The 19,054-nt window shown below is 35.7% G+C and overlaps 1 long non-coding RNA gene across 1 annotated transcript; it reads left to right on the top strand.

The window, feature by feature from the left end:
- Window positions 1-684: 684 nt before the first annotated feature.
- On the top strand, window positions 685-15,246 carry LOC139977631 (uncharacterized). The gene is made up of 3 exons (XR_011796616.1): window positions 685-933; window positions 11,184-11,317; window positions 14,936-15,246. It is a non-coding gene; the product is annotated as an uncharacterized lncRNA (long non-coding RNA).
- Window positions 15,247-19,054: the final 3,808 nt, after the last annotated feature.

Raw genomic sequence — 19,054 nt, 5'->3', positions numbered from 1 at the left:
TCTTTTGTTTGTCGCTCTAAGCAAAATATTCATTAACAGGAAATGTCAACAAGGACAGGAATTCATTTCTCTATTAAATATTAAATCTCTCCCCTTCGGGGTTGAGTTTCAAACACAGTCACGGCTCTAATATCAGTATTTATCATTAGAGGTAAATGTCAAGATTAACATATACCTTCATGTACTTATTTTGATTTCTCTTTTTCTCCCTTTTCTTTTCTATTATTACTATTTGTTTTGTTGTTTGTAATACCGGTATATTCCATTTTGGCGATCTTAAACAGCACCTGCAGCCTAAAGCGATGTTATACAAGCAAACCTAAAGAAAAATAATACACAAAAATGATGGACTTAATTTCAATGCACAAAAAAAATGTCACTGCGATTTATTCCTGTCCTTAATATATCTCAGCTTAATTTTCAGTGTCATACTTCAGGGAGTTCAAACTCCCAAACTACCCTTCAAATCTGTATATACTTCGATATAAATCAAAAGATGGAATATTTGGAGCTATTTTGACTGAGTAACCCTGGCAACCGAGTTGCCCACACAACTCGTTGTTTTAGAATTATCGAGGGTGATCCCTCTTAAGTTGCGCGTAACTGCGCATGATCACAAGCCACCAATCACGGGAGTGGATCGATTAGACGATACCGTCGTCCAGTTTACGAAGGGCTGGTTGATTTTCACCAGTCGGTATTCTAATCGAGAGTTTCAACGGTTGATATACAGATAAACTTATACATATATCTCCTTAACTGGTCTAGTGTGAAGAGGAAGTCCTAGCTTTCGAGTTTTGTTGTATTATTTTATATTACTATATCTCTAATCATTAAAACATGGAAAAATTAGCAACGTTGATCTTGGCGCTATTCGTATGCTGTCTTTGTGTATCACTTACAACCTCACAGCCTTCCTACTTGCAGAAAAACGTAAGTGTTAAACTTTTTAACCTTTCTCTCTCTCCTTCGCTCTCGCGATCTCGTTCTCTTTGTCTTATACTCATTCATTTCTTCTATTGTTCTTCAAAATTTAGTGTACAGTTATTATAAGAATGACAGGGAGTTATAATAAAAAAAGTCAATGGAAATATTATAGAAACTGTGCATTTGGTATATCTTTTTAATTTACAAGAACCGCTAAGTATTTACAGTCTGGTATACACAAATAATAACGTATAATAATCATAAAAAGAAAACTTATTTAGTGTACTTCTAATTATATCAATTAGGGAGAAAAAAAAAATTATACGAGAGTTGATTGCGGTTAAATGTTCTTCACTATATTGCGGTATGTGATTACAACAAATTGCAAATCGTTATATCTTTAGTTTTGATAATAATAATGTATACGAAGAAAAAAAATACCGTATTAAGTAAGAAATAGAAAAAATTGGCCTTATATAATATACGAGAATGTGTTCTTGATGTCAAATCAACTTGGTGTCTAACTTGATAGGGTTTGGATAAGCCATCACATTGTTGATTCTTTGTTTTTGACATAGGAATAATGCCACCGCAAGTCGCGTATGCATCATTACATCAAGGTTTGACTTGCTTTATTTGTTCGAAAAGAACATCGGTTGGGGTAGAATTACTTTTGATTTTCGGGAACTCTGCATGCTTGTTTTAAACGTATGAGTTATGGTACCCTCTTTATTTTATCTGTTTTTTCTTTTGGCCATTTCTGACTGTACACAAACTGCTGACTAGAAATTCGACAGTTTTCGTCGGCACAATCTCACCCCTCGCCCTCCCCATCCCAAATAGAAAGGAACATTACATATTGTTCTTCGCTTCTATATTTTGATCATTTAATGAAGGTTCAAGGGTACAGAAAACTCATGTTATGATTGAAAATGATAGCCGGTTGACTATGTAAGAGTTACATTAATTAAATTTACTGGGCTTTAAATTTCTTAATGTCTTTCTGCATGTTCGTTACACTTGAGTATCATTGCCGATTCTGTGGATATGTTTTGTTTCATAGTATGATTCCGACAAATTCAGAAAATCATATGTTAGAGAAAACTAAAAACAATCCTATACACACCCTATTTTATATTCCTTCTATGTCCCTGCAGGTGTAAAACCCCAAATAGGCACCGAAATCAACCATTGCAAACGAAAAATTCTACTTCAGTTATAGAGAAAGTATCTCTTCTTTTTTTTCGTAGGGTGTAAACTTGCACTTGCGTTTGCATCACTTAACCTGATCTGAAAACTCCGGCGCATGCGCGTAGACAGAATTACAAGCCACTTCTGTTAGCCCCTCCCCCCCCCCACCACTCAAAACAAATACAATACACACAAATAGTGGTTGCCTCCCTGATTCGTACTAAGTATTTTCAATAAAACGTAAAATATTGACAAAATATACAGCGGGTTGAATTCGATAATCGTTAGTTACGATAAAGTTGCTCTGAATATGCATATAATATGTTAATTATATTAATATATTCATTTCAATTTTTACTGTATAAAATTTTCATTAAGTTAGACAAGTTCTTCTTAATAATGATAAATAATATTCACGATACTTTACTCTTGTCTGTTGGCAACAATAAAACTTTACGCATCCAGGCATATATAAAAAAAAAAAACTTTATCTGAGAAAAAATATGAAATAATTAGTAAACCAAACTTAGTCTCAATAATACATGTTTCCATCAATTATTTTGTTTGTAATATATAAGTATTTACATACAATTATGTTGGGTTTTCTTAAAATTACTTATTACATTTTCAAAAGAAAATCAATTTCCAACTGTTTTCGGGTTCTCTTGGATTCCATATTTTCATTCTTCCTTTGTCTGTGTTTTTTTCTTCTCTTTCAACAACTGCTCAAGGGAAGCACTCTCGGAATTATGAATAATTTTCATTTTGAAGAAAGATTACTAAAGCCTGGAGTTTGACAGGCTTCAAGTTGATATGTGGTGTTTGTTATTCATTCTGTAAAAGAGTATCGTTTCACCACTTTGGGGAAAAAAAAAGTAGTGCGTGTTTTCACTGCCCCGGGACTTTAATTAGCTAAGTGTATCTCTTTCAACGTTTGGATATTATATATATGGTATTACTTCACCTGAAAAAATATAAGTTTTTTTTATTACGTCATCCAGAATACTACATGGGAATGGTATACGTTGGACAGCCGATGAAAAGTTCGAGTTATTATGCTTGGCGCCTTTGAAAGATTGATTTTACTATAACCCGGTAGTGTCTTAAGCTGAATTTGGAATTGGAATAGCAAATACCACTATAGCCTATGTATGCATTATTCAAAACCATGATATAACGATGTGTCTAAATGTCAATCGTGCAGGTTTATTAGTTACGGTACTTTATGAATCGTGCAGTAACCAACTCACATTAAAATTGACATTCTAACACGCCCCCCCCCCCCCGTCTCCCCCAAGCAAAGCTAGTGACAGAGGTTAACGAAAAGATGTTGATCATTTCAAATAGCATCAGGTAACAAGGTCAGCACTGACTAAGTAGCTACTGACTAACTGGACTGAACAAGTATGCAGGAGACTGTACTAATGTGATAGTGATATACCTCTAGCCTGCAAATGACAGATTCCTTACCTGTCAAATTAAATATTTGAAGGGCCTAGATAGCTTGGAACTGTACACCCAATTGTTAACGACATGCGTAATAGTACACTCTTGAGATATACCGTAGGTTTAATACCATTGAAGTAACGATTTATAACTTTTATTCAAATTAATGAATAACCGATTTTAATCAAATGCAGAAACCTTTGTCATGGTTTTTTGTTTCAACTTTTTACAAACCTTGGAAATTGATGTATAATTTCATTCGTTCGTGTTGCGATTGTTAGTATTGATGGAACAGAGAGAAGAAATTTTTTCAAAATGTATTACTTTTTTATTTACTATATAAAAGAGAAGCAAACCAAATGTGGTAAAACTGCTATAAACAGATAACTGCAAGGGGGATCATCTACCTTTATTAGTAAAACACGAGTGTATACCGACAAAGTCTGGGACTTGAACAAGTTTAAAATAAAACATCATGGAGACACTCACCCACTCACTCACTTGTGCATGGAATTGTAACAATTCTGTTTCATTTACTGAATCATTCACTTTCATTCACTTTCCCTTCCCTTCCCGGTCAAGTGGTTAAGACAGTGGACTTGTGATCTAAGGATTACAGGTTCGAGCCCTGGCCAGATCATTACGTTGTGTCTTTGGGCAAGGCGCTTTATCTCCATTGCCTCTCTTCACCCAGGTGTATAAATGGGGACCTGCGAGGTAACTTGTAAATATAGTTGCGTGCGCCGGTTTGTGGCTGCACCCTATGGGAAGTCCCCCGGGGGACACGTGGTTGTGGTGCACTGTGGTGCCCCGGGAGAGATTGATTGAATTGTGCACACTTTGGTGTGTGGGTGTGACAAGTTACCAATGACTAGGGGTTAAGTTGTAAAGTCGTGTGAGGAGGCTTTAGCCTCATACAAGACTGTAAACCTTCAACTTTTTTTAACTTTATACAGGTTTTTTTCACTGTTGGTTCTAATGTAACGTTTAATTGTTTTCAGTGACAGTCCTGGGCAATCTCACTACGCTAATTTGACAAATAAAACAAAAGAGAATGCAAACGTTTTCACTTTCTATGGGCATTATGACATCACTCATGGGCAAACTGGCAACCCCCTGACACGACCTACAAACAATGCATACGCCTTCCATGCACGCAAAAATTGCACTTGTTCAAAAGCCTACAGAACTTGGTTGTAAGCTACCCGCCCCCTTTCTCCACCACCCCACGGTTGTACTTATTATGTTTCCATAATGCAAATCGGTTGTATTTATTCCAATAAACGATCAATCATTTATTTGTAAACAATTATTTTACTTGACACGGGCACATTTTTTTTCAGCGGTACGATGTGTATGGCTTTTGAACAAGGGCTTCGTAAATTTGTATCCAATACAAGTGCTTTAATATTCATTTAACTAGTTGATTTGTCTATACATCCACCCCAACTGCTGTGGACAAACTTATACTGTTGCACCAAAGTTTAACCATTGGGGGCCACTGGCCCCTCTTCCCCAAGAGTCGATGCCCCCGCCACAGTTTATAAATAATTTGTTCTCATTACTAGGATTTGATTCAAGCTGAAAAAACGTTACTTATTAAACATAGCCGCACAAGAGAGGATTATTGCGATTGATTAAGCTTGCTCCAGAAAATGTCCACCTTGAGTTATTACTTTTTCCCAAGTAAAATGCTGACAATTTGTATCACTTTTTTGGCAATTACATTAGTTTAACTTTCGTAAGTTTACTCGTTTTGAGGGGCAAAACTTTACTCAATTTTGATTGGATAGGTATACGTAGAGTTGCATAAAATATTTGTTTAACTTTTTTAGAGTGCATTATTATTAATAGAGAAGGGGGTCTCAATTAATATTTAATAAATTAAGGAAAACATTGGATTGTAAGAGTTTAACTACTATACTTAGGTTGAACAATGTGCAGGGTACGGTACTCAATCTTAAGACTTTTGGGCCCGTATATTTAAGCGATTAAGACAAGATTGTAGGCCTAGTTCTTTTCTCGGGCTAAGTGTGACCCGTGGGCCTTGTACTGAGATATCTTGTAGGCTCTATATTCCATAACCAGCTAAACTTCATATTAAATTAGACGGAAGCAGCACATAGTTCTCAAACCGTTCTCTTAATTCTCAAGGTGGACCCTTTTCATGTTACTCCGTGATATTATTTTTATTTTTTTATTTAGTTATAATTTATAACCAGCTGAATGCACCTGATATGTTAAAATTGTCCAAAAAAAGAATTATCAAATTATCGTCTTGGTAATGTAACACAAGATGGACGGTTTTGTTATTATCGCGTCATTTTCATTGACTATGATTCATAACCAGATGAATGCACCTGACATTTCAACATTTTCAAAGTAAGCCTTATACCGAATCATACTCAAACCACGAGGAGCGCTAAAGTATATATACGATAGTGCGTCCAAAAAGAATAAAGGCAGTAAAAATTGTTTATTAATCTAGCAAATTTGTGACCATTATTTGACTATCTATAGCATATTTGAAGACAATAACGATGACCTTAACATAATCGATATCTAGCCTTAATTTGCATATAAGAATCATCAGCTTCAGGCGATAATTTGTTTCATCAAGTTATGAGCGAAAGTGGATGACTATTTCGTTTGGCTTGTTGTATTAGTACAATGAGGATGGCTCTGATGCGGGAATTAAATTTATTTGATTTACATAATTCTAGTATTAAGGATATATTCCAGTAGCAGAAATTGATTGCTTGATAAAATTGCTGAACATGTCTTGTGTCTTTCGGTCAAACTTCCATCCCTATAGCATTGTGCATAGCGAAGATATGATTGTTTTTCAAACTGATGATATTTTGTTAATGCACCTGGCAACGGCAGAGTGAATGACGTCATCATGGCAATTCAGCTGATTTTCGTCTTTATCATATTGAACTCACTTATGCACAGAGGAAATATAATATTTAAAAAATAGCCGTTTTAATTTAAAGGGTGTGAAGACTCGCGCACTAAGAAACGTCTCATGCCGGTAATCTGACCTTGTTTTGAATGAGGTGTAACAGAAGTGTTACACACCACCATCGATCCCAGAATATACACACACAGCTTGCTACCGTCGGTAATTAGACACTAGCGTACAGTCAATACATACAGCTACGGTCAATACCCACAACACAGTGTACATAGCAGCGATGGACATCTCAGGTCTAGATGAAAGATAACAAGGCATCACGTGTCATTACTGTCTGCATTTTGTAGCGACAAGAAAAATTTTTTACTTGCAAGCAACGTAAAGTTAACTTATTTCAGAGGGTGGCACGCGGTTTGGGCCGAGTCTTCAATGCCTTTAAAAGCTTTTGTCGAAAATCTGCCAGGTGACGTCACACACCACCTACTGAGATCCTCTCCTTGGAAGAATGAAGGGCTTAGTAAGTTAACGAAAAAAATTTACATTCAATGTACCATATCACGACATTACTAAGACGATACTAGGTTTTTTTTTCCTGAAAAAGAGTCTGGAATATGTTGTCTCTATACAAGGTAAGAGTTCAATCATGTGCCACCATTATATCTCTGTAAACTGCAATGATGCACTGAAGTAAAAATGTTAATAAACGTCCGTAATATATAATAAATTCTTGAAATAAACGACCAAAGTTGTCAAAAATGTAATAAGGCAACAGATGTTACTAACACATTGGAGGAAAGAAGAGAACATGAATGAATGAATTACGGCCAGGGAACCGCGACATAGTTAATTTAAAAACAGACCACCAGAGATGACGGTGACATAGAACACGCATGCGTAAGTGCATGCGCATTGTATGACTTATATACGTGACAGGTGCGAAGGCGTCAGCACTTAGATGGAATATCTTAACCAAGTTTCGAGGCAATGTTTGGAGATACTTCTTAATTAAATAGCTAGACATCTGCTGTCATGGATACCAGAAACATAAATATACATCTGGGCGTTAAAATTAGAGCGTGTGAAAGACATGATTGTAACATGAAGGAAGGATAACAAGACCAGACTTTCGAGTGTGCAATATTTTATGAGTAGAAAGCTTCGTCTCCGGATGGATATGTCCTTCAGTGCTTATTTGACATTAATGGATAAATGCTAAGAGAAATAATATTTCAACTTCTTTAAAATTTCATCAAAAAGTGAGATTGAATCTGATATCATTCAATAAAATATAGTTTATGATATGTTACAACATGAACACCACATTAATTTACCCCTCAAAAAATCTTCATAGTTTACCGCCATTTCAACCATTTGTTACTTTTGTTTGGTTAATATAGGCCTACTGTGCTACATTGAATATGCATACATCGCGTTCATATTCAATATACGTTTGTATTCGCCACCTCATCTATATAGTGTTGCATTAGCTATCCATGGATATATAAAGTAATATTGGATGAAGTGTAGACGGAGACAGACTAACATCACGTGTCATTTTATATTACACGTAATATAACATGGAAAAGTTTCTAGTTTACATTTACTGATTCCAACAGTCGAACCTAACAGCTCTTCTTCCTTGTTTCGTATATGCGCACTTATAGGCTACTAGAGTCTGTGTACAAGTATACATGGCTGTTCTACTACGCCAGTGGCTCTTTACTTGATTGGATAATCCGGAATGCCTTTCTGACCCTGATGCACGCATTTACATATATTTACATTTGCTAAAATAATCCAACCTGTGAAATGCTAAATGAATATAATAAATATATCAAATTTATGATATTCGAAACTTTTCTAGCATTCTTCCGTTCTCCTTTTTTATTATACATAATTTTCAGATATCCATTTTTTCTACTTCGTCATTTATAACTCCTTGTTGCGGAGGGTAAATTGTGTTGTCTTGTTCGATTGGCCTGGCTAGTATGTCATATCTTCTGTCTCTCGCTTGTTAAATTAAACTGATATCCAGCCCCCCCCCCCCTCCACACACACACACCATCGACCGTTCTTGCGCATGTAGTGACGTATAGCAATCACTCAGAGTATATAACGTGTGAAAGGGCCTCTCGGTGTGTTTTTCTTTGCCTATGGGGTTACTGTATGCTGATACAGTCACTTAATAAATGAAGACCAAATGTAACTGACACCACACCCTCGAGCTTAACTCGGCACCAGACGGTGTACATAACCAAACAAAACGTTACAATCAATAATCTAGTAATATATGAGATGAACCCTTATTACTTGAACCCGACTTTTTCGTCTTCTTAGTTACTTTCTTACTTACTTTCTTTTTTTTCTTTCTTTTTGCTTTCAGTACTCATTACTCATTTATGTTTCATTTATTTGCCAACATTGATACTTCAATAAGATCAAATATCGACAATTCTTAGTAAGAAACATTGTTTACAAACTCCTTAAAAATATGTGAATATAATACTAAAAGGAAGGTAAATATGTCCACAACTGTTAAGTGGCACACTGACAACCCACGCTGACAAAATTATCATATTATTATCATATCTCAGTCACCAACGAAGATTTTTAGGGAAGATGAGCATCGTATAAACGTCGCTATTAATTAAGGTATAGACGGCGATCGGGTTTAGTAAATCTTTCTGCTTTGATCCAAGCACTCAACCCATATACTACTATACCGTTACACCTATGAGTATATATAGCATACAAGAAATATGGACACTGTCGGGTTTTGCCTATAGCAATTAGCATCTTTTACAAGACACTCAAGCCTAATTTGCATCAATATGTACCTTTTCCTTCTCTTTTGTGAAAAAAGAAACCGCCTCCACTTGTTTTAATGAGCTGATATCCTGAAAGAATTCGCTGGTGACATTTTCTACTAACATGTGTTCGTCTAGGTTAACCTTTAATTAAAGTCAATCACGAAATATATTCACAGCAAGGATCTTTTTACTTCCTATCGGATGACAAATTCAAGAGATTCTGAAGAGGAATTTAACCGATAGACGGGAAACTGGCAAGAATATATATATAACCCACACACACACACATACACACACACAAATAAATAAAAACCCTTTAGTTAGTTGATTTCTTAGGAAAAAATAAAGCTCCTGGTGGGATTACTACTGCAATTTAAAGGGACCATGTAGCAGACTTGTGTTACGTCTGTATTCGCAGCCGTGTTCTATTGTTTGTATTAGTTATATGGTTTGTATGGTTTTTATTGTGTGTATTGTTTGTGTATTGTTTTTTTATTGTATTGTTTGAATACTCACAGGAATAATGTACTCATACTTGTACTCGGTAAATCTCGTCTACAGACTTGTACTCGATCTGGGTACTCATATCAGAATAGTTGTACTTGTATACTCGATGCCTTTATACCCGTTCTACATGTCTGCTAGCCTTTATAATGACTGACCAAAAAATGTTAAACACAATCAAATTTTCCTAATGCGGTGTAACGTAATTACCATACGTCCTTTGTCTTAATTAACTTTGAACATTTACTCGACTCATTCAAAATTGTTATAACATAATATTTAAAGGATTCAGAGAACATTTTGATGTTTTCGAAGAAAATGACACAATTTTAGGGAAAAGGATTTTGTTTTGTAACTGAACTTCAGTTTACTATAGATAAAGCGATACTTCTCTTTGCTTTATTTTATGGTCCCTTTAATTTTTCTCTGCCACTACTTGCCTCTCTTATCGCCTCTAGAAATAGGCGAGGGGTTTCTCAACTTTCACGACTTGTTTTACAGTGAATGTATTAAAAGATCAACGTACTTGACGCTCACATTGCAGTTCAAGGTTCTGTTAGTCACTGACGTTGAGTGGCTGTATAGAATCTTGATCCGGAGGCGAACAGAATAAATAATCACCCCACGTGACTACAGGAGGAAATATATGGCCCCGTATATGCCGTTCCTGCTTTTAATTTAGAAGCTACAAACCTATAAGAAGATACACTGCGTATTGTAAATATGTCGAAATATGTCAAACGGAGAAAAGGGCAATGTCAACAAAAAATGAACTAGATATATAAAAAGAACTAATGAGAAATCAGATTGGCCGTCCCTTCATCATTGTTTTGTGCTTTTTGTGTATATTAGATTTCGTCAGACTTTAGGATCCCGGTTATAAATCCTCGTGTTTAATACTTGGGGATTTAAACATTACGTGGTATTTTCTTGGAACTCCGGGTATGGTAATTATACATCACGTTTGCCTATATTTCATTTTATTACCCATTTACGAAACTAATATATGTAGATATTTATAATTGTCGCACACATTTATTTATATATGTATATATATATATATATATATATATATATATATATATATATATATATATATATATATATATATATATATATATATATATATATATATATATATATATATTCTTCGCTTGTTTTATGACACTTCAGCTGACGGAGGCTGAAATAAATAACCGAAAGTTTCTTCGGAAATTGTGCTTTTAAGTAGATTTTTACTCTCTAAATACTGTCTACACGCAGGTAAAGTTATACAAGTATGTAAGTACAATAAAATGGCAGTTTTTATTCATAGGGTCCGCAGTCAGTTTGTTCATCCATCAGTGACATTAATGTCTTCTTTTCTGTTACCTTTTATTTCATCACAGTGCAGGGCGGGTGAATATGAGCCGTGTATGGGTGGAAGCCATCGGCGTAGGTGGAGATGTTCTTGCCCAATCGGATTCATGTGCGACTATTTTGCTCTCGAATACAAATTTGTCTGCGTGGAACGAGAGAATAGGTAATGACATTTTCAGCAATGATCAGATGAGTAGCCACGAGTTACTCCTACCCCCTCACCCCCAGAAGAAGACGAATATGCCCCTCTTCCAATATATGCCCAAAACTGAACGGGGTACACCCCTCAGTCCGACAAGTTTTCAGTCCGACAAGTTTTCAGTCCGAAAATAAAATACACGTTTTCAGTCCGAAAATGAAATACACGTTTTCAGTCCGAAAATGAAATACACGTTTTCAGTCCGAAAATGAGATACACGTTTTCAGTTCGAGAATGAAAGCATGCAGTTTTAATGCCATAATACCACCAATAAACGGTGACAGCCCGAACTGATAGTAAAGAAATCGATTGAATCTTTCGTATTATGTCTAACATCACCGGCCTCAACAAAGACTTGGGACTATATATATATATATATATATATATATATATATATTTACATATATATATATGTGTGTGTGTATATATATATATATATATTTATATATATATATATATTTATATGTGATCATAAAGACCTCTAAATGCAATGATTATAAAGCAAGCATTTAACTGATGTAACTTTGGACACTCCCTCACCCCTTCTCGGCCTCGTGCACCCCCTCACCCCCTTCTCCCCTCTTACACCCCTCACCCCCTTCTCACCCTCTTATATCCCCCTCGCCCTCGAACTCGATAATCTTGTTCATATACGATACTTTTCTTTCTACATCTTCTACAATACGTATAAGCAATAATACAACCGTCATCTTGTGTGCAATTCAGAAAAGGCTATAAGAAAGCCTTTGTCGTTAAACACTGGCAAGCAATAATTGATTCATTTATTAACGTAACGTTAAGTTTGACTTGACAAGACTCTTCGACCGAGGAGCCGAGGATTATGGTTCATTTCGTCTTATATGTTTACAAGAGGAACAATTAAAAATCAGTAATCGCACAAAATGAATTAAACTCGGGCTATGATTATTTTATGAGGTAGTAATTATCTTGAAGCGAGCGACTTTTTTTTTTTTTTTTAATAATGTAGAATTTTGAAGCCGTGGTTGCTTCTATCAAGATTGATAATTTGTACACAATGATCAGTTTAAAGAAACACATGACGATAAGAATCCCTTTGTTGTTCCTTTTAATTGTCTTTTATGGTGTTTAGAGATAATCGATTTCAAACTCATGTGTGCGGCTTTTGTACTCTCAGTAAGATGTATCTATTGAGACAGAAATGTTCACATATATTGGCCATTCAAGTGATTCAACAGGCAATATATAAACTCAACATAATACGCGGTATAAAAGGGGAGGTTTTCTGCTGTCACATTTTTTTATTATTATTATTATTATCACCACAAGCATTGTAAATATACTTTGATGTAAATATATCTATTCTTAGAATTTTCTTATAAAGTTTCCATATTGATATTTTTTATCGTCATATGGCTTTATCACTGCTTTGCATATATGCCTATTATTAATAAAAATGAGCAAGGTTCAGTACGGCCTATATACGGTATACAAAGCAAATTTTGAAGGAAAATGTAGAGAGATCTTTTAGAAACAAATCATCTTTTTTGATGATTAATTTTGAAAGTGTCTAAATGGTTTGTATCATATGACTAATTATTTCAGTTTTGAATATAATATTTCCGCGTAGACGTGTGTATTCCAGAAAGAAAAAGAAAGAAATAGGTATTAAAATAATAAGTTATCGCGTCCTCATATATACTTGTAACGAACATAATTTATTATGTGCAAATAAAGATTTATTTTCAATATTGTATCCCGTCACTGAACATTTATGTTAATTATATCGTTTTCAATGTTACCTACATGAAAAGAACAGCGTATCAAATTTTATGAGATGCAGGTAAACATTTACAGATTTACAGATATAAATCGAACGTAACGTATACATGCGCATGTAGGGAATGGCTACCCCCGCCCCCCCCCCCCTCCGTGCACGGACTCCCATGGGGTTTATGCGAGACCTGGATATGAGTATAAAAATTAATTAGCAAACAGCATACTGCCTTGAGGGAAAACACTTTCTTCACCTTTTCCTCAGCTTATTCTATCCAAAACAACATATATAAATATATAAATATATATATATATATATATATATATATATATATATATATATATATATATATATATATATATATATATATATATATATATATATATATATGATAATTTAATCATATATAGGCCTATATATATAATGAATAGTATATATTTAAGCTCCGACTGAGAACGTGGATTTATGAGAACGTGGATTTTATTTTCGGACTGAGAACGTGTCGGACTGAAAACTCGTTTTTTCGGACTGAAAACGTGTATTTTATTTTCGGACTGAAAACGTGTATTTTATTTTCGGACTGAAAACGTGTCGGACTGAAAACTCGTTTTTTCGGACTGAGAACGTGGATTTTATTTTCGAACTGAAAACGTGTCGGACTGAAAACTCGTTTTTTCGGACTAAAAACGTGTATTTTATTTTCGGACTGAAAACGTGTCGGACTGACAACGTGTACCCCTCATGTCAGTGGCGTAGGAAGGTACTTTTGAGTGGGGGGGGGGGCTGAAGACTGATGGCCGGCCTGGGGAGGGGTGTAAGGGGAGGGGGTGTCCCCCTCCCCTTAAATGTTTTGCATTTCCAGGTGGCCTCAGATGCAATTTGGAGCAATATAGCACACTTCAACACCCACTCCATTTTGTAAATAATTTTGCATTTTCACCTGGCCTTAGATGCAATTTGGTGCTCCAAATGGGATATTTTCTGCCAAAATGTTTTCTGCTAAAATGACGAATGTTGTTATCAGTTATTGAGAAATGAAAAAGGGGTTTTCTGACTTGCGAAGCGGGGGGGGGGGGCGCGGAATGATACTTCCGCCCCCATATTTTTGCAACCCCCCGGTTCCTACGCCCTTGACTCATGTTGTTGTACTTGTATACCCATGCATGCTTTTGTACCCTTACTCATGCTGTTGTTCTCGCACTTTTATTGTTGTAATCGTACTCATGTTATTGTACTCGTACTCATGTTATTCAACTTGTACCCATGCTTTTGTACTCTTGCTCATATTGTTCTACTTTTAATCATGTTGTTGCTGCTCTTACTAATGCTGTTGAACTCTTACTCATGCTGTTGTACTCGTACTAATGCTGTTGTACTCGCATTATACAAATATGATAATGACAACCACCCAAAACCGCTCTGACATTTCAGTTTCATCAAATTTTGCATCCTAAGTCTTCCGGTCATCTTTACTAGCCTACTACATCTTTGCTTTTGAATTTCCTCTCATTTCGGTTAGAGCAACCTCAGTGAGTAATTCAATCATGCGATGATCTGAGAATTGATACATGACTGGTTAACATTTTTATTATAGCGATTTGTACCGCTCCCAAAAGATCTAAACTTGTCTTTCACTTAATTTAATTCCTTGACCTTCATATCAAACCGGTTATTTTGGTTGATTATTGACGCATGTAGAACGCTGGTTCTCCAATTTGGTTGAAAGTTCTCATTTCAAGAATTGAGTTGACATTCAATGTCCGCAATTAAAGATAAAAGCGTCATCGATACTTTACAAAGTGTTTTCTCTCAACTTTCATTTACAGAGCCGACGATTACGGGTACAACAAATTCTTTTAGAAGTTTTCAAGACGTTAACCTCATCTCTTTTTTCATCAAAAAGCTGTTCATACTAATTTAATCTTTCTGATGACAAAGAACCGACCCCCACTGAGGCCTCAAGACAACGATGACCTGTTTCTATAGTGACAGAAGTATCATACATAACAACGGGTGAACATAGCGTGACAACATCGGGAGGCTCGGGGAAAATAAATGTTAACAGGCTGGAACTATTAAGAAAATAAATGGACAATTTTTTTTGCAAAGGAGATATTTATAAGAAATCACACCTTTGAGTTTGTTTACATTTGTTTGCATTTGGTTACTTGTTTATTTGTTTTAAAGTTACTGCAAATGTATGACAGTGATACGCAGTACGGTATTTTGCAGTAATGAGAAACTTTGGTTAGTGTCATGGAAAATAAACTGGGGAGTTACTAACTTGCGGGTTGGCTCTCCAAATAAGCTCAAAAGGGAGTAAATTAGTATTAAAGGTCATACATTTTACTATTACATTTGTTAAAAAGGCGAATAATGGTCACACAAATTCAATTTTCACAAGCATTTTACTAAGCCACATCACCAAATTTAGCTCCAATGGAAACGTTTTAATTAATTAAATAATTTGATTCTGTTTTAATTTGTCTTTGAATAATTTAGAGAGTCATAACTCTTGTTAAGAGGGCGCTACTTATATTTAAGAGTAATTTGGAAAGACAATGAGCTATATTTCAGCTTCCTGAAATATGGAAGTAAAACTGAGGTCAAATATTTCATTTTTTGTTTATCAAAGAGAGGATGAAATGTTTAAAAACTGCTTATCTACTGTAGAAAGGCTATCTAGGTAAATATATCAAGTTTAATGTGCATGACATTTTGATTCGTGCAGGATTATCTGCAGAGGATAACAAATTTAGCTTCTGTAGAAGATCCTGGCAAGATCGAAACGTCAGTCCTTTTAGCTTTTGTATAATGTCCTATGGTTAGTCAGTTTACCATGGTGATGATCGGCCCTCGATATTCCACAGATTGGCGAGTTAAGTTGGTAAATGCAGCCCTGGCGATATGGCTTTAGGGAGGTTCCACCCCCTGCCTGGTATGGAACATAGTAGATAATATGGTAGATGCGATAGAACTTTCATACTTGCTTTGTCATTTTGTCATGAATTGGCGAGTACTTGAATACAATGTAGCCCGTGCAAGTTAATTTTGTGCAATATCAATTCACAATAAGGTGCAGTATATCGTATATGTTAAACGCATGGTTCAGATTGTATAGTAAATCAATGCACGCATTATGAGCGAAACAGGAGCGTCTGTTATTGTCTGACGTCACGTGATAGAAATGATTTGATTGGTTGAGTTTAATATATGAATGAATATGAAAGGTGTAGGGTGCATGCATAATTGTTTGGGATAACACAGTTTATCATTTTCTTCGAAAGGCTAAATACTCGTTAATTATAGTTCGCCGAGTAAATATTCCAGGTATACGCAATATTGCCCATTAAGGGGAAACCGAAGACTTTTAAAAATTACCGACCGGTGACGTAACTGTCCCATCGGCAGGATATAAGGCTCTCGACTCCACTATATGTATTTAGGCCTCTTTCGATTAAATATGCTATTATCGGTCTTTACCCAAAAATATATGATGTTCAAATCAATATTCTGTATTCTTTATTTGTAGAGGAAAAGGCGTTAGTAAAAATTTGCGATGTTTATTTTCTATAATTGAGATGTGCTTTGCAAATTCTGAATCGTTAATATTGATACTGTTTATACATCTCATCTCATGTTCTCCCTTTAAGGATTGATATGATGCCCATTCCTCACCCCCCCCCCCACATTCCTACCCACCCCCACACACTATCACTCCTCTCCCTTTGCAACGCTATATGGCTTCACTATGTACTGCCAGTATCAGTTTCTAGATCTGGAAACCCTCTGCCGCTTCAACCTGATCATGAAACACCAAGGAGATGACACAGTTTGTACGTAGGGAGGTGTGTTTTGTGTGTTCGTGTGTGTGTGTGGGGGGGGGGGGTATGTAAAAACTTTGTACGAATTACCATATGATTCGTCAAAATTAAGAATTTACGAAAATTAAGAAATCGCTCTTCAATGGCCTTAAAATATTTTCCAAGCACCACCACGGTCAGTCTGGAAGAGTGAATGAAGTTAAATTATTGTAGATGTCTCCTTTTTAAAACACAAGTATTGAAGAAAATCTCTCCCGATGATGAGTGGTTTATTCGATCCGGTCTCGTGCTTCACCTAACAATAAAACCTAATACAGTCTCATCCAAGGAATGTTCAAGAAATAATTAGGGTAGTGGGTTGGCAACTTATTTGTTCGCAATTTAGACAAACTTTGGATAAATGTTTATTAATGAGGGGCTAATTAACTATATATTACACCTTCCCTCTTCCACCGGCATGGAAAGATTCGTTTCGTTATAGCGATTCAGAAGTTTCAAAAACTTGTGTACTTTTGTATGTAACGATCGAAGCACATTTCACATGTCGTAAATGTAGTCTACTTCTACAAATGTTCGTCCAAATGTAAATGTGATTTTAGAATAATTGCAAACGTTACAACTGTGCAAAGGCAGTTTGTTTTCCGGGTAAGGTACGGTGTTATCAAACACTTCAGTACGATTTGGATCTTTAAGAGGTTCTTATTGGACTAATAAAAATTAGAAAAAAAAATCAACAACAGAGCCAGTTTTAATGTGATAGCCATATGTCACATCGCAAATAATTGAGACATGTAATTATAAAGATCAAATTATTTTCAAAATACTATATCTCAACAACGGAATGGTTGTACAAAATTGTTTCTTTTCGTTGTGCTATAAAATATAACATGTTTTAATTCTAATTTTTTTCGTTTCATATTTAACATCGTCAAGAACATCACCGCCTGGATAAATGGCATCAATTATCGATTCAGATAGAAACTTCTTGAGTGTATAGTGACCAGTACATATAACCACATCATATGACTAGTTTAACGGACCCAGATTAAACTTCATCACTGAAGCACGAAAGAAAAAGAGAGAAAATACTTTTTAAAGATCCTGAACAAACATTTTACTTCTCAAAAGAATATTTGTGATGTTCAAATAAACATATTCCGCAAATCTGTCATACAAAATCACTTTGCAAATAGCGTGATAGAAGCAGCCGTAACTTGTCTGCGGCCCCGCCTTCCCCTCTACTCCCTCCTTTGAAAGCAAACCTCCCGTGAATGTACCTTAAACCCACAAAATAAGTTGTGCATAAAAATATATATGAAAAACACGCAGATGTATTTCTTATCACTTGCCTAAAATAAACACTATAGCGATGATGATTTGGTCCGGAGGGAAAATGAATTAAATTGTGTACCGAATATATTTTCCTTTCGGCCCCCTTACACACACTCAGGGGCGGGATTTGAGTTGTGAAAGTGGGGGGAGGGGCAAACCTGCCAGCAAGACTATCTAAGCGGAGCGTACAAGAAATTTTTTGGCTTTACAAACCCTCCAGATGGCCGGAAACGGCACTTCCCGACGGAGTGCTCTAAGCTGCATGTACCCATCCTTGAAATATGGATCTCATGTCTGCAATTGTATCTAGATAGTTATTTATCGTTTAAAAATTTGAAGAGGATTGATAGTAGAACATATGGTCAGATGGTGATGTACAACTTTTGTTATACGTCACTATCTAAGCGGGCGCCATCATCGGCTGGCAAGGAGCGTCGAAATTTCGATGAAAGGTACCCTTAGATCGGTAAAATTAACACCCATATAGGCTTTAAATTGCATCTAAACAATTAATGAACGTGTGTAAATTTAGGGAGAACGGATAGAAGAACTTATATGGCGATGTACAACTAAAGCTAATACGTCACTATTTAGGCGGTGCACCACCATCAGTTGGCGCGGCGCGTCGAAATTTAAGCAAAAAGGAAATCCTAGATCAGCAAAAATGACACCTCTTATAACAATAAATCGCACCTAGACAGTTCTTTCCCCTAAAAGTATTAGTATATTGTGCATTGGACCGATCAAGAATATGTTCAGCACCCACTTAGAAATTCTCCCCGCGGTCCC

This window comes from Apostichopus japonicus, chromosome 12 (genome assembly GCF_037975245.1).
Source record: "Apostichopus japonicus isolate 1M-3 chromosome 12, ASM3797524v1, whole genome shotgun sequence".
NCBI classification, from domain to species: Eukaryota; Metazoa; Echinodermata; class Holothuroidea; order Aspidochirotida; family Stichopodidae; genus Apostichopus; species Apostichopus japonicus.
The sequence above is the reverse complement of the archived record's forward strand: the minus strand, read 5'-3'. Positions and strand labels throughout refer to the sequence as shown.